At 34.0% G+C, this 17,530-nt stretch overlaps 1 protein-coding gene and 1 non-coding gene across 8 annotated transcripts in view; one reads left to right on the top strand and one right to left on the bottom strand.

The window, feature by feature from the left end:
- The window catches only part of NRIP1 (nuclear receptor interacting protein 1), a 99,564-nt gene that overhangs the window by 34,934 nt on the left and 47,100 nt on the right, over positions 1-17,530 (top strand). For all 7 annotated transcript variants that reach the window (XM_072806572.1, XM_072806570.1, XM_072806569.1 and 4 more), the window contains exon 3: positions 13,501-13,621. The gene's annotated coding sequence lies outside the window, so the exon portion shown is untranslated. The remainder of the gene's footprint in view (positions 1-13,500; positions 13,622-17,530) is intronic.
- LOC140621867 (U6 spliceosomal RNA) lies at positions 5,602-5,710 on the bottom strand. Its single transcript, XR_012021589.1, has one exon. It is a non-coding gene; the product is annotated as a U6 spliceosomal RNA (small nuclear RNA).

The raw sequence follows: 17,530 nt of genomic DNA, 5'->3' as shown, positions 1-17,530 counted from the left end.
TATATATTTTAAAAGGATGACATTGGTCATTAATAACAGGGCATGCCTTTTAAAAGAGTATAAATTAAAAAAATAGGGAGAGAATAGGAAATGGAGAAATAAAGTGTATACGGAGAGGGATATTTTATGTTCCATTGAACAAATACAGGGAAGTATTGGAGGTAATTTTAAAATAGACTAATGAAAGAAGCATTTATATACTGAGCATTTATTTAGTGGCCACTATAGTCTAGTTTCAGAAATTGTGTGAGAAGTATATTTATTCTTTCAATCAATACCTCATTCCTGAAGCCCCAACTTGTGTCAAAAATATACATAAAAAGTGAAATACACCGCAAGGATCAATAGTGTGGATTTAGTTTCTGTTCATTCCCTTTATAGCATGATGCAACAATTCCTCTAAAGGATGTTGTATTGTTAACCAAGTATGGTCTCCATCCCAATTTCCTCAGTATTATGCAACCTAGTTAAGACTCAGGCATAATATTCAGTAGTGATCCAAGCCAGGAAAAGAATTGCTATTTTATATATATATATATATCAGGATAAATGGCTTTTCTTTTGAAGAGGAATTAGTCCAAGATGGTTTTTAAACCAGATTATATATTTGTTTGCATTTAGTGAGGATGCAGCACATAGCTAAGATTTTCTTTTTTTTTTTCTTTTTTAAAGATTTTATTTAATTATTCATGAGAGACACACAGAGAGAGAGAGAGAGAGGCAGAGACACAGGCAGAAGGAGAAGCATGCTCCATGCAGGGAGCCTGACATGGGACTCGATCCAGGGTCTCCAGGATCAGGCCCTGAGCTGAAGGCGGCACTAAACTGCTGAGCCACCCGGGCTGCCCATAGCTAAGATTTTCAATCTGTGTGTATCACGTAAAATGCTGAGAAACACCTTATAAAGTACCTTTTACATTATAGGTACTCAATAAATAGAAAGAAAATTTGATTTAGAACATTCACATTTCTAACTTATTTTGAAACTTTTAATAATATTATGCTGCATGACATAGGTGTTGCTTGGTAATAATGTGCCCTACCTACAATGCAAGGTTGTTGAGAATATTGAATTATCATGGGTTTTTTCAGATAAAAGTATCATAAAATAATTATAAGGAATTGTTTATTGGGCAAGACAGTTTTGCTCTTAAGGATGGGTTAGGCTTTTCTTATCACACTTTTTGCCAATCAGGGTGAGTATATGACCACTAGCCTATGCGATCAATGAGGGGAAATGTTTATAATTAGAGGGGAAATACTGTTTGGTCAGAACCTGGAGTATATTGAATTACTTCAGTTTGCCTATTTCTCATGTTAAGTAATTTTTGCAAAATGATCAACTCCCATGAGAGAGTTCTGCAAATTTGGAGTGATTAAGCAAGCATTTATGCTAGTTTTAAGACCAAATTGATGGTAGATATGAATTGGTCTCATTTTTTGGTTGACTGAGCTCTAAGTTTTTATCTACAAGTCTACTTTCCAGTTCTTTGGAGTGTATTTCTTATACCCTCCTTTATTTTGTTTTGAAAAAGAGATTTAGGAAAATCTGTTACCCAGCAATTAGCATTTGTTCATGTCTGCAAATTACGATGTTCACCTAAAACTATATTCTTGTCAAAGTAAAACTCTATTTTGCCACAACATGGCAGCTTATTTTTTATTATGCAAATAGAAATATATTTATATTATAAAGCATAATATTAAAATGATCCAGCAAGAATCCACCAACCAGAACTTGACTGAGAAAGTGTGCATCTATTAGCATATATCCCTTCTTGCCCATGGCCCTGCCCTTAATGCCTTCCCTGATTCCCTAATCAGTCTTCAATTTTGTGTTTATCACTTACTTTTTAATAATACTGGTTTTATCACATGGATCTTTAAGTAATATGCTGTTTAATTTTACTTTTTGTAAAGATTTATAAAAAGGGTGCATAGTTGCCTGAAACTTGCCTTTTTTGTTCATTATGGTTCTTTGAAATTTATTTATTGTATGTAGTTTGCAATTCATTTATTTTACTGCTGAGTAATACTCCATTGTCTGAATTTATTTACTGTACCATTGGTAGACATCTGGATTGTTGTTGCTGTTGGATGTTTTTGTATGCCTGTTTTGTTTTTGATATATCTATATTGAGATTGGTGTACTTCTGTACACTGATACAGGTATGTTTTTGCTATTACAATTATTGCTTATGTCTGAATTCTTTTATGTATGTTCTAGTGCACATGTGTAAGACTCTAGAATATATACCTAAGAGTAGAGGTATAGAGAATTATGATTACTTATATGAGTTTATTAATCAGTTATACAAATTTATGCCAATTGTTTTCCGAAGTCATTGGATCACAAATTAGTGGTTTATATACCACTAATACACCACAGAAGCTCCCAGTGAACCAAATCATTGCCAAAACTTGGAAATCTCAGGCCACTTAACTTTTTCCAATATTGTAGCTACAAAACGGCATCTTTACTATGTCTTCATTTGCTTTTCTCTGATTGCTAATGAGGTTGAACATCTTTTCATGTGATTACTCACCATTGGTGTTTTACTTTCATGAATTGCTCATTTATGTCTTTTGTCCAGTATGTACTTAAAACTATGCATTAAATATATTTATTTCTAATTTTTTTCAATTTTAAGTAACAACATAAGAAAGAAAAATTTTTCCTGTGAAGATTTGATGTGATGCCTCATCACCCTTGAATAAATGAGCGTATATTTCCTACAAACAAGGACATTGTCCTATGAGCTACAATAAAGCCATCAAAATCAGGAAATTAACATTGATGCATTACTACCATCTAATCCTCAGATCTCATTCAATTTTCACAAGTAGTCCCAATAATGTCCTTTATAGCAAAAGGATCTAGTTTAGAAGCACGCCTTCATTTTACTTGTCACATCCTTTCAGTCTCCTTCAATCTGGAACAGTTCTTCAGTCTTTGTTTGACTTTCAAGACCTTGGCACTTTCCAAGACTATACTGCATAGGCCACTTATTTTGTAGAACTCTCTTCCTTTAGATTTGTCTGCTGCTTCCTAATGATTACATGCAAGTTATGAATATTTGGCAGGAATACCTCAGACGTTATGCTGTGTCTTCTCTTAGTATCTTATCAGGTGACACATGATTTTCATTTTGACGCATTAGTGTTTATGTTAACTTGATTACATGATGAAGATGGTGTCTGTCACGTTTCTCTCTTGTGAAATCACTCATTTTCCCTCTGTTTTAGTAATTGTTTTGTGTGGAAGTGCTCTAAGACTATGTGACGATCTCCTTCCTCATCAAACTTATTAATTAATTTATATCAGTACAAATTCATGATTCTTTCTTGTATTCAGTGAGCTATAATCAGTTACTGTTGTTATTTATTTTGATGCTTATCTTGCCCAGATTCAGCCAATGGGATTCCTTTAAGGTTGGCTTCTGTGTCTTTTTGACTGCTACTTCCAGTTTCATTCCTACACTATAGAGTTTAATCACATTTTCTTCCTTTTTTATATATCCCCTTCTCTAAAAGTGAGAAACTTGCCTATTATTAACCTAAATTTACTTATTGGACCAGTCTCACTGTATGTAATCTACCTGCCATATTCATTGCACTCGCCTCCCCAAATTCTTAAGTTTTGAAGACCCTTCATGCGGAAGCCCCCTTCAACCCTATGTCAGTTCCTACAGGTACAGTCCAGTGCATCTTTTTGTGGGCACTCTCCTCCCCCTGATCAGTCATTGACATCTGTTGTGCAGGTCCTGCTTAACCCATACCACTCTGCGAAAGTTTGGGCTCTGACTCCCATGTCACACTGTTCCCTCCTTTCCAGCTTGAGTGCCTGCCTCATCCTGCTCAGACCCTGATACCCTTCATGAGGGATACTTTTTTGTATTTTGCCTATTTTTATTTTTATTTAAAGATTTTATTTATTTATTTTAGAGAGTGAGAGTGTGTATGTGTGAGCAGAGGGAGCAGCCTGAGAGGAAGAATATCTGAAGCAAACTCCCCACTGAGCATGGAGTCCTACACAGGGCTCGATCTCCTGACCCTGAGATTATGACCTGAGCTGAAGTTAAGAGTTGGATGCTTAACCAAATGACTACCCAGGCACCCGTACGCTTTTCCTATTTTTAAATAAAATGTTAAAGGATATACACACACACGTACATTATGGATACTGTAGTGGTTTTTTCGTTTTTTGTTTTTGTTTTTGTTTTTGTTTTTGGCAATGTGCTTGGTGGTATTGTATTTAATCTTCTTTATTTTTTCTTGTTGTATTTGTTGATGAATGGAAGTTTTTAATGATAAGGTAGTTGAATTTATTATTCATATATTTATAGTTAGCCCTTTCTGTGTTTTAAGTTTTAAACCTTCCATACTCCGTTCATAATGATAGTCCTTTAAGTTTTATTTAAAAATATTAAAGACTTGGAGTACTTGGGTGGCTCAGTGGTTGAGTGTCTCTGCCTTCAGCTCAAGTCATGATCCAAGGTTTCTGGAATTCAGTTCTGCATCAGGCTCCCCACAGGGAGCCTGCTTCTCCCTCTGCCTGTGTCTCTGCCTCTCTCTCTCTCTCTCTCTGAGCCTCTAATGAATAAATACATAAAAGCTTAAAAAAAAAAAAATTAAAGACTTGTCTTCTCTATTTAAAATTTTAATCCCTATGGAATTTTTACATAGGAGGGATCCAATTTCTTCCCCCCAAAAAATAACCAGTTTGTTCAGCACTGTTGAATGATTCCTCTTTCCTTCAGTGATCTGCAATGTTATGACCTTTGTGAAATATTGTTTTTATTCTATATGAAGGTGTGTTTCTTCTCTAGCAGTCAGTATGTCTCTTTTCTGGAAGCACACTAATTTCATTAGTACAGCTTTATAATAAATCTTAGTGTAGATACAGCAAGTTCCCTACTCTATTCTGTTTCTGGTTGGATGGCTTGTCTGTTTGGGCTTTTGCTACTCCACTTATAAAACCTTTTGGACTTTGATTGGCATTGCATTAAATGTATCACAGAATTGTGATTTTGTGATACTGAGTCTTTCAATCATGAATATGGTATGTCCTCCCATTTATTTTGGTTGTACTTAATGTCTTCTGATATATTTTCAAGTTAACTTTTATTCTTCAGGTACGTTTTGTTGTTGGATTGTTTTTTGTTTTTGTTTTTTAAGATTTTATTTATTTATTTGAGAGAGAGAGATACTAAGAGAGAACACAAGCAGGGTGGAAGGGCACAGGGAGAGGGAGAAACAGGCTCCACTCTGAGCAGGGAGCCCCTGTGGGGCTCAATCCCAGGACCATGAGATCATGACCTAAACCAAAGGCAGATGCTTAAGGACTGAGCCACCCAGGTGCCCCTTTTGTTGGATGTTTTTAAAATGTTATTTTCTGTTTGTTACTAGTGTGTAAAAATGCAGTTGATTTTTTAGAAGTGATTTATATTTAGCCACAATGAACTAAACATGAATATACTTGTGTAAGTAAATGTTAGAAATGCTGAAAAACAAATAAACAAGATTAGAAATCCAGAATTTTACTCTGAAATTATTTTTGATATTTTAATAAATCCTAGGTTAATAATCCATCTCTTTTTTTTTAATATGGAGCGTTTCACGAATTTGCGTGTCATCCTTCTGCAGGAGCCATTCTAATCTTCTCTGTATTGTTCTGATTTTAGTAGTTGAAGTGAGCACAATAATCATCTTTTTAAATAAATTTATTGAGATACAGTTCACATACAATAAAATTCATCAGTTTCAACTGTTCTTTATAGTCATGCAGGTATGCAACCAATACCACCATCTAATTTTTGAACATTTTTATGATCCTACAAAGAATCCCACACCCATTAGCAGTCACTACCCATGCCTTTCCTTCCCCACTCCCAGTCCTTAGACAGCTGTGAATCTATTTTCTGTTTTTGAATTTGCCTGTTCTGGACATTTCACATAAATGGAATCATACAGTACATGTCTTTTTTTTGTGACTGGCTTCTTTCACTCAGTATAGTAATTTTCAAGGTTCATCTGTGTTGTAGTGTTTATCAGTACTTCATCCCTTTTCATTGGCTGGATGTTATCTTTTGTATTGAGTATATCATATTTTGTTTGCCCATTCATCTGATAGACACTTAGATTGTTTCCAGGTTTTAGCTATCATGAATAATGCAGTTATGAGCATGCATATACAGATTTTTTTCATGGACATGTTTTCATTTCTTTTCTATTTATACCTTAGGGGTTAGAATTTCTGGGTTATATGGTAATTATCTATTTAACTTTTAAGGAACTCCCAAACTGTTCTCTTTAGCGTTTGTACCATTTTACCCTTCCACCAGCAGTATATGAGACAGGTGAATAGTCCTCTTAAAACTACTTTTGCATTCTCCAAAGAGTAATTGTTACACATTAGGTTTATCTTTATGATGATTATTTTAAATAATGGGAGAAATGGCAATTTATTTTAACCTCAGTTTCATTTTAAGACAATTTGTGGTTCTATGTAGAATGTATCCTTTTTATTTTTTATGGCCTTATTGAGGTATAGTTTACATACTACACAATTCACCCATTCTAAGCATTCAGTATGATGATTTTGAGTCAGTTTGTTTAGATGTGCAACCATCACCACAGTCCAGCTGTAGAACATTTGTTGCAGTCAATTTCTGTTCCCTTCTGCTGTCCCAGGAGACGACCTGCTTTCTGTCTATATAATTTTGACTTTTCTAGACATTTTACATATAAACAAAATCATAAAAATATGTCTTTTATATCTAGCTTCCTTCACTAGCATTATGTTTCTTAAGTTTATCCTTATTGCATGAATTATTAATTTTTATTTATTTTATTTTGGTTACTACTTTAAGCTTATCCCTTTACCAGTTGATAGATATTTGGATTGTTTACAGTTTTTGGCTATTATGATTGATGCTGCTATAAACATTTGCACACAAATGACCCATGTTTTCATTCCTCTTGGTTAGATACCAGGAATGAAATTGTTGGGTCATGTGATTAAATATATGAGTATGCTGTTAAGAAACTGCCAAGCTGTTTTCCAAAGTGGCTGTGGCATTTTATAGTCCTATCAACAATGTATAAGGGTTTCAATTTCTCTCTATCCTGCCAAACTTTGGATTTTTTAGTTTTTTTAAAGTTATAGGTAGTCTAGTGAGTTGTATAGTGGAATCTCATTGTGGTTTTATTTGGATTTCTCTATTAGGGATAGATGGTGAGCATCTTTTTGTATGTTTACTAAATAATCATGTATCTTTGGTGAAATGTCTTCAGATCTTTAGCCTGTTAAAAAAATTATTTTATCTTCTTATTCTATAGGTCTCAGGGTTTTAATATGTTAGATACTATTTCTTTATCATGTATATGATTTGTAAATATTTTCTTCTATTCTGGGGCTTGTCTTTTATCTAAGTTATGACTTGAAGAATTTGATGAAGTCCAATTTTTCCGTTTTTTGGTTTTTTAATGGATTGCTCCTTTATTGTCCTATTTAAGAATTCTTTACCTAATCTAGGGTCACAAGATTTTTTCCTATGCCTCGTAGAAGTTTTGAAGTTTTAGTTTTATAATTCCAGCTATGATTGATTTTAAGTTTTTTTTTGTAAATTCTGAAACATTTATACTTATTTATTTTTGCATGTGATTATTGACATGTTCCAGCATCATATGTTAAAAAGACCATTCCTTCCCCATTGAATTGCAGTGGCACAATTGTTGAAATTCAGATGACCATGAATGTGAGAGTTGTTCTGGGTTCATCCTATTTCATTATCTGTGTGTCTGTCTTTTTGCCAATATCACACTGTGTTGATTATTGTAGCTTTACAGTAAGGATAGAAGTTAGGTAGTTAAGTCCTAAAGCTTTAATCTTCTTTTTCAGAATTGTTTTGGATATTCTAAATCCTTATTTAGATTTCATATATATCTTAAAATTAATTCCTACCAAAAAAAAAAAAAAAAGCATACTGGGACTGATAGATCAGTTTGGGAAGATTTGCCATCGTTTTTTTTTTTTTTCTAAGAATGTTTTATTTTTTTTTAATTTTAATTCCAGAATAGTTAACATACAGTGTTATATTAGTTTCAAGTGTACAATGTAGTGATTCGGCAATTCCATATATCACCTAGTACACATCACAAGTGTACTCTTTAATCCTATCACCTATGTCACCCATCCCCCAACCCACCTGCCTTCTGGTAACCATCAGTTTGCTCTCAATAAAAAGTCTGTTTTTTGTCTTTTCCCGCCCTCTCTCTTTTTTGTCACTCACTTGATTGTTTTGTTTCTTAAATTCCACATATGAGTGAGAGCATATGGTATTTGTCTTTCTCTAACTTATTTCACTTACCATTGAACTCTCTGGCTCCACCCATGCCATTGCAAATGACAAGATATCATTCTTTTTTATGCCTGAATAATATTCCATTATCTATATCTCTCCCATATCTTTTTTATCCATCTGCCAGTCAGTGGACACTCAGGCTGCTTCCATAATTTGGCTATTATAAATAATGCTGCCATAAACATAGGGGTGCATGTATCCCTTTGATTTAGTGCCTTGTATTTTGGGGGTAAATACCCACCAGTGCAATTACTGGATAGTAGGGTAGTTTTATTTTTAACTTTTTGAGAAACCATTTTCCACAGTGGCTGTACCAGTTTGCATTCCCACCAACAGAGCAGGAGTGTTCTTTTTCTCCACATCCTCATGAACACCAATTGTTTTTTGTGTTGTTGATTTTAGCCATTCTGATAAACGTGAGGTGATATCTCATTGTAGTTTGGATTTGCATTTTCCTGATGATAAGTGATGTTGAGCATCTTTTCATGTATGTGTTGGCCATCAGGAGGTCTTCTTTGGGGAAATGTCTGTTCATTTCTTCTGTTCATTTTTTAACTGGATTATTTGGTTTCTGAATGTTCATTTGTATAATTGCCATTTTAACAACATTGGTTCTTTTAGATATGTGAACATGGAATGCATATTTATTTAGATTTTCTGTAATTTCTCTAAACAGTGTTTTGTAGTTTTTCAGTGCATAGGATTTGGACTTCTTTTGTTAAATTGACTTTTTTTTTTTTTTTTTTTTAGAGAGAGCAAGCAGGGTGGGGATAGTGCATAGGACCAGAGAGAGAGGGAGAGAGAGAATCTTAAGCAGTTTTCACACCCAGCACAGGAGCCCTATGTGGAGCTTGATATCATGACCCTGAGATCATGACCTGAACTAAAATCAAACTAGAGTCAAACATTTAACGGCTGAGCCACCCAGGCACCCCTATTAAATTTATGCTTAAGTCTCTTACTCTTTTAGTTGCTATTGTAAGTGGAATTTTTAAAATTTCATTTTGGGGTTATTTCTAGTATATAGAAATGCAATTAATTTTTACATTTGAGCTTATATCCTGCAACCTTTCTAAACTTTCTTAGTAGCTTTTTTGTAGCCTTCTTAGAATTACCTACATACAAGATGATGTTGCCTGCGAATAGAGTTTTAACTTTCTCTTTTCCAATCTATGTGTCTTTATATTTCTGGCCTGACTGCACTGAGTGAACTCTCTGGTACAGTGTTGAATAGTGATGTCTAAAGGAGACATCTTGCCTTTTTACCAGCATTATAGGGCAGAGCATTCAGTCTTTTACCATTAAGTATGATGCTAGTTGTATATGCTTGTCTCAGAAAGGAATGGTTGTCTTCACCCTGAAACAATTGATTAATGTAATATACCTTATTAATAGAATGAAGGACTAGAACCTCATAAATATCTCAGTAGATGCAGATAAAAGAAAATCAAGGAAACAGAAAACAAAATAAAGAGTTTAAACAAAGGAAGAGGTAGAGGGGAAGCTACTTTACAAAAAGTGATGAGAAGCTTCTCTGAGGAAATGACACTAAAACTGATATTTAAACAACCTGAAAGTCCTAATCAGGCAAAGAATACAGTGAGAAGTAGTCCAGCATTTGGGATTGTGCTTTTCTTGTTCACTTTGTAATTCCAACACCTAGCACAGTGCCTAACCTCTAAGCTTTGTTCAGCTTAACACATAAATAGTTGAGTGTCTTGCTTCCTTAGAATCACATTCATTTTATTGTATCTGTCATTAAATATTATTTGAAATTATATATTTTGATGATTGCATAATATTCCATAGAAATATTGCATTACTATAATTATAATAGTCATTTAAACACTTTCTTATTCATAGAAATGCTTCCTGTCTTCATGATCCAAAACATCTGGCAAATTCAGTTCCACTGACTTGGATTTAAGACTAATTTACTCATTTATTAATATAAGACAGTGTTAAAATATTAATCTATGAGAGTAGTTTCTTTAATATTATCTTTTGCTAACTTTTTTTTTTTTTTAATTTTTATTTATTTATGATAGTCACACAGAGAGAGCGAGAGAGGCAGAGACACAGGCAGAGGGAGAAGCAGGCTCCATGCACCGGGAGCCTGATGTGAGATTCGATCCCGGGTCTCCAGGATCGCGCCCTGGGCCAAAGGCAGGCGCTAAACCGCTGCGCCACCCAGGGATCCCTCTTTTGCTAACTTTTATTTAAATACTCTTTTAATTTATCTTTCATGTGATCATGTCAGCTCAAAAGGGTTAAAACAATGCTTTAATAGAAACCAGCTATTAAAGCAAACTATTCTAGAATGTGGCAAAGTATCAGACATAAATTGTGGGCTCTGGATATTTTTTCTTTATTTGGAAAATATGGACTCATGAACTTCACATACCATTCATTGCCAAGTGTTGAGACCATTGTAGGTGGCTTACACTAGAGAAAAGTTATATTTGTATTCCAGAGAACTACAAAGGCCCCATCTTTGAAATAAAATATACTAGAGTTTGAATTCCACTTTAAGCTTTTACTGGTTTTATGATTTGGGGTAACTTAAACTCAGGTTCCTCATCTATAAAATGGAGTTGATAATAGTCATCTCATAAGGTTGTTTTAAAGATTATGTATATAAAGAGGTTAGTTGGGTGATAACACAGGAAGTGCCCAGCAAACAAGAGCTACCATTAATTAATTACCTTTTAAGTTTCTGGTAGTCATGGGAGTATTAGTAGGAGTGGTTAGCTATACGGATTCCTTATGCTTCAAAGCTTCACTAGTAGATGCTGACCAGCTTGTTAATAATACGCCTCCAAAGATGTTTACTGATATTTTTGTGAGGAGTTGGATCATTTTCTTCACTGAATATACTTGAAGTTGGAGACTGTTTCTTGTCTACAGGTATACACAAAAGTTTGGCCCAAAAGGTGGTATTTTAAAGTACCATTAAGTTAGATCTTTTGACATCAACTTGTAAGTCACTATTTGCAGGATTCATAAATATAGTTATGGTTACTTTCTTTTACTAGCTTTAAACTAAAAGGTGATACTTTCTGTTTTTCAAGAAGGAAAGAAATGCATCTGAAAACTAAGCAATTAGATTCTTTTTGAATGTCAGTGCTTTAGTAGGTAATGTTGACTAGGGGCAAGCTGGGGTTGCCAAGATATAGCTTCCACGGTTGGGCCCTAGGGATTTAGGAAATCCCTGAGGCCCCCAGCATATTCTAATAGGAATACTAATACAATTGCAAATACGGTTATTTTTAAATTCACATATAAATCACTGCCTTCTAGTTATAAATAATCAGAAGTGATTGTTCCCTATTCCTCTTAGAATGCCTGTCAGAATTTATAGTCAAGGCTCAATTTAAATCCAAGATTTGTAATTTTGGGACATGACACTTAGCTGGCCTTGCTCATTGTCTCTTTCCCCTCTATAAAATGGGATAATGCCTTCTCTGCTCATTTCACTGAGTTATGAAGATCAAACGAGGTCATGTCCATGAAAGCACTTTGTAAAGCACGTAGCTTACTAATTATTACTCCAGTTTATCCTGTCAGACCTGCCCTTTTCTCACTACTGTTTAGTAGGTCACTGGTAGAGGTGACATGATAGCTCAGAACTCTGTAATATGCACCACCTATGAGGAGTGTTTTACTTGTGCTAAGGAATGGACAGTTGTAGACTATTGGTATTTTCATCCCTTGTTTTATTTATTACCAAAGTAATACATGTTTATTATATAGAAACTGGGAAATATAAATCAGCAAAAAGGAAAAATAAAAATTACCTCTAAATGAAGAAATAATTGCTACATTTATTTTCATATATTTTTAAAATAAATTTGGTTAAATTGAACATAATGTTCTGCTTCCTATTTTTATCACTTATTATATGAGTTATATGGAATGCTATCCTATAATTTTTATATTTTAATAGCTACCTAGTATCCCATGTAATATACCAGAATCTATTAAACTAGTCTCAAACTTTTTATTTTGACATCTAATGGCTGTTTTCAGTTTGTTTGTTATTTTTTGAACTATTAAAAACAATGTATATAATGACATACTTATGGCTAAATACTTGTATATATCCATTTTTTTTTTCTCATTAGGATAAACCTTAGACTTGGAATTGCTACATTAAGGTGCATGGAACATTTTAAGAAATTTAATTTTTTTTTTGTTTTATTGAGTTATAATTGACATCTAATAAACTGCATATTTAAGGTTTACAGTTTGATCAATTTTGACATATGTATACACCCATGAACCTATCGCCACAGTTAGTATCCTTTTATAATCCTTCCTTCCTGTACATTCCTACCCCTTTATCCCCAGGTAGCCACTGAAATGTGTTCTCTCCCTGTGGAACACTTTGCATTTTCTACAGTTCTTTGCAAATGGAATTATATACTAAATATTACTTTTTGACTGGCTTCTTGCACTCAGCATAATTATTTTGAAACTCATCCATGCTGTTGCTTATATCAATTGTGCATCCTTTTTTGTTGCTGAGTAGTAAATATTCCGTTCTGTGGGTATACCATAATTCATTTACCTACTGATAGGCATTTGAGTTGTTTCCAGTTTTTGGCTATTTAAAATAAAGCCGCTTTGGAGATTGGTGTACAAGTCTGTCTATGGACATAAGGCATATAATATTTATTACATTTTTGTGCTAGAAGGTTACATAGGTAGTATTTTGTAACAGAAAAGGTTTAGTTAAAAAACTATAGCTATGTTTTTCTTCCCTTTTTTCCTTGTTAGTTTTCTTTTTTCTTTTTGGATATGTATCTTTGGGAGGGAGGGTTTAGAATTTTTAGATGTGGCTTAATTGGATTAAATTGACAGAAATTTGAAATTAACAGGTTAATAAAGCACATCCTAGCAACTATAAATCTTATTCACAGTTTGTTTGCTTGAAGCATCTACTTTTATCAAATGCATGGTCTAAAAAGCAAATGTTACATGCTTTCCTTTAATGAGGTTTTCCTAAGTCATAAAACCGTATTTCTCTGTTAAATGACTGCTTCTACATTGAACTTGAATAAGAAAAGATACTGGGAATAGCTTACAGAACTTCACAAAAGATATTCCAGAATCTGGTTTTCCTTTTCCTCAGATGCACGCTAGGCCGAAGGAGGAGCGGAGAATCTGAAGATTTCAGATGACATCAGAGCTACTTTACAACAGCCTTCCCGATTTCCTTTCTCAGAAAGTAGAGACAAACTCAGAGACAGATGGTGAGAATATTTTTCTTGACTTCTTAAGGCTCAATAATGGTGATTTTAATATATTTTAAAGAATCCTCTCTTAGTTATAAATTAGCTTGTAATTACCAGACTTACTTTTTTTGTGTTTTATCTGTCAAATTATTTCATTAGGCACAGCGTGGTTTAAAAAAAAAGTGAATAAGATACAATTTTAAAGAACTTACAGGGAAAGTATAAGTATAGATAAATAAATTTAACCAACCAGTAGAAAGAGGCTAAGTGCCATAAGAAAGACAGAAAAAATTTCCTTCTGAATTTAAAGGATGTAGATTACTTCTGGAGAGGGGGATTGGGAAGCTTGAAATCAGAAATAGTGTTTGTGTTGATGATACTTAATTTGTTTTACCAAAAACCAGAGAAAATGGACAGTTAATATAAAACCTGAAATAGCAATCTGATTTCAGATAAAAAGTTAATTATTGTTGTGAGGAAAAATAGGAGCAATATTTGGTTATTGTGGGTTTATTATAGTCTAAGTCAGTGATTTTTGAATTATATAAAATGGTTACCTCTTATAAGGCAAATAGTATATTAGCATTTCTAAGAAGTAATAAAATAATCTGACTAAATTAACACAAGTAGGTGGGCAGAACAACAGAAAGAGATGGGTGAGTGGTTAATTCTCCTTGGATTAACACTCCTGTTATCTAGTAGAGCTACAACCTAAATGAATTTGTCCTGTCTTAAGCTCTTGGACTTTGTGCTGCTTTTGCCTGGGCAGAGAAGCACTCCAAGTAAACCAGGAAAGGACATAGTGATTAATTATTGTGCTCATAATTAGTTGTGAAGAGTTCACTTTCAATTAGCTAGCTGAAAACTCTTGTTAGAAGAAAGCAGATAAGATATCCTAAAATTCATGGTGTTTTAATGGCCTCTGATGTTTCTAAAGGGGGATGGCAACTTTGAGCCAAATTTGTTCCTTATCTTAGGTATAATATGGTTGGCACGGTGATGATACAGATTCCTTTCTCTTCACTATTCTGGTTATGTTCAGAAAAGCTAGTGAATAACTTATTTAATCATTCTACTTCTTTCTTATTTTGATCATTCTGTTTATTCTTTCTTGTAATTTAAGTATGAAAATCTTTAAAACATTCTATTTGTTAAATAAAAATCACAATTACTAATAATTATTTGGTTGCTAGTCATTCTTCACATATTCACCTATTATTTTTTCCTCTAAATTGAGATTTTAAATCAACCAGACTTGTATTTCTTAAATGCTGAGTTCTTTTATTTGTGTTAATGACTGATAGTCTGAAATTTGCTTTTATAGTTGTTACTGCACCCCAATTCCCAACTTTTAATTTTGTTAAGTGAAAATTGTAATCATGCAAATTCTTGTGACCTACAAGATATAATTAGTTTGTTGTTCTTAATTTGTCAACGCCCTTGTTTTACCAAGTAAGCAACCACCACTTATGACAGTTGGATAAATAAATTATAGATAGCCAGCTGGCAAATTTACATAGCCAGTAAGTTGTCTTTGAAAAATGATCAAATTTAGATCTTTCTCTCAGATAGAAAAGATAGATTCTTTAGAATGTACAATGAATAGTTTTGAAAGCATATAAAAATGAGCTATTCATGATTATCATCTATATATATTTAATTTTTTTTCAAGATTTAGAAATGAATATGTTAATTGTATGTTTTCTAAATTATGTTTTGAATGAGAGTTCTTGATCAAATAAATTTGGAGAAATTGTCATCATATAAAATATCTTTTAAGTAGGCATTCCATTAGCCAGCCATTGGATTCTCAGTTTCCAAAAGGAGGGCCTTATATAGATTAGTATTTGATAGAAAACACTTGAAGACTCTGAATTAATATATTCCATGAGGTCTACTATAGTTTGTCTTTCATACAGCTGCACTCCAAAAAACAGGTATGTCACTTTTTTTTAAGAGAGAGAGAGAATGGGGGAGGGACAGAGAGAGAGAGAGGGAGAATCTCAAGCCGACTCCATATCCAGCGTGGAGCCCTACTTGGGGTTCAACCTCAGGATCCTGAGATCATGACCTGAGCCAAAATCAGGAGTTGAATGCTTAATCCACTGAGCCTCTCAGACACTCTGTACATCACATTTTTAGGTAATGTCCTTCTGAATGAGAGGCCAAAGAAGGTGATTAGGAAAAAAGGAGAAGAATTTGATTAAATGAATATTGCAAGCCATATAAAGTATGAAGTGTTTATAAAACTTCTCAGTGCCTTGGGCCAGATTTCCTTTGCTCAGTTGTCAGCTCCTTTTGGAAAAAAAAAAGTTAGTCATCCCATATAACTAACAAAATAAAAACACAAAAAAGTGGTTTTTGGGGACTCCATATACTTTCTACGCTCTGTTTATTTCAGAGTGCAACATTTATTTATTAGTGAACTTTGGTAAATATTGATAACATAAAAATAATGACTATCTTGGGTACAATTAGATATAATTGACCATAAATCAATTTAGCTTAAACACTTTGAATATACTCATTTTCTCACTAAGTGGAGTTTTTATTATAACTCATGCATTCTCACTGGGAAGAGTTCTCTAATGTATGTTTTTTTTTCTAGTTTAATTAAATTGTTGATAAGTATTTCAACACATGTTTTAAGTGCTAAAACTTTTCCATCAGCTTACAGAAGTATCTGTATAAAGAGACAATGGCCAATGATTTTGCTGGTTCTAACAGATTGGGTCACTAGGTTGGTAAAATGAGTCTAGTCATCTACATGGAATGCCTTCCCCAAACTTTATAAAATATTTCTCAAAGTAATGTTTTTAAGAAATCACACTGTGAGGGGCACCTGGGTGGCTCAGTCAGTTAAGGATTGGCTCCTGATAATAGCTCAAGTCTTGATCTCAGGGTCATGAGTTCAAGCCCCGAAATAAAAGGAATAGCACTTTAAAAAAGTGTTTAAACTCCTACACAAGATATTCAGTTGAGAACATGGTACTGGTGAAACTGAGATCAGTCCAGAATCTAGGTGAGTTATTTTAGATGGAATTAATTCCCTAAACTAACTTAGCTTTCTCAACTGATGTTTCCCTGGCTTTGTGGACAGCCTTTGCAAGAAAATGTGGATGATGCACTCAAATGAAGCATTAATTTCCAAGATTGCTTTAACCCACTCCTTAATTTCCTTTCCCACAGCCAGCATCTTATCTCAGAACGCATTTCTCATCTTGAATGCTTGTGCTGGAAGCCTCCTTACTTACGCCTTTGTCTCCACAGCCATCACATTTTCCTAAAACTTCCAGTTTGCTTGTGTTAGTTTTCTCATAGAATAATTCAGTGATCCCAATAACATAATGACCATAGGAAAGTAACAGGCCTTCCTTAATTCTAACTCACGATTACAGTGGGAAACATTAATATAATTAACATTTTGCTGAACTTGGTGTCATTAAAGGATTGACTTTTTAAAAGTCTTTTACTTGGCACTTTAATTTTTTTTTTAAAGATTTCATTTATTTATTAATGAGAGATACACAGAGAGAGGCAGAGACACAGGTAGAGGGAGAAGCAGGCTTCCTGCAGGGAGCCTGATGGGGAACTCAATCCCAGGACCTCAGGATCAGCCCAGAACCAAGGGCAGATGCTCAACCGCTGAACTACCCTGGTGCCCCTACTTAGTACCTTAATTGATGTAACTACCTAACATTTTGAGAGGAAAATTTACCACTATACCAAGCCACCATGTCAACTCAGGTTTTTTCTCTCCCATGAAAGATTTCATAATTCTTTTTTTTTTTAATTTTATTTATTTATTCAAGAGAGAGAGAGAGAGAAAGGCAGAGACACAGGCAGAGGGAGAAGTAGGCTCCAAGCAGGGAGCCCGACGTGGGACATGATCCTGGGTCTCCAGGATCACGCCCTGGTCTGGAGGCG

This window comes from Canis lupus, chromosome 30 (assembly GCF_048164855.1).
Source record: "Canis lupus baileyi chromosome 30, mCanLup2.hap1, whole genome shotgun sequence".
NCBI lineage: Eukaryota > Metazoa > Chordata > Mammalia > Carnivora > Canidae > Canis > Canis lupus.
Note: the sequence above shows the minus strand (reverse complement) of the source record. Positions and strands in the feature narration are given on the sequence as shown.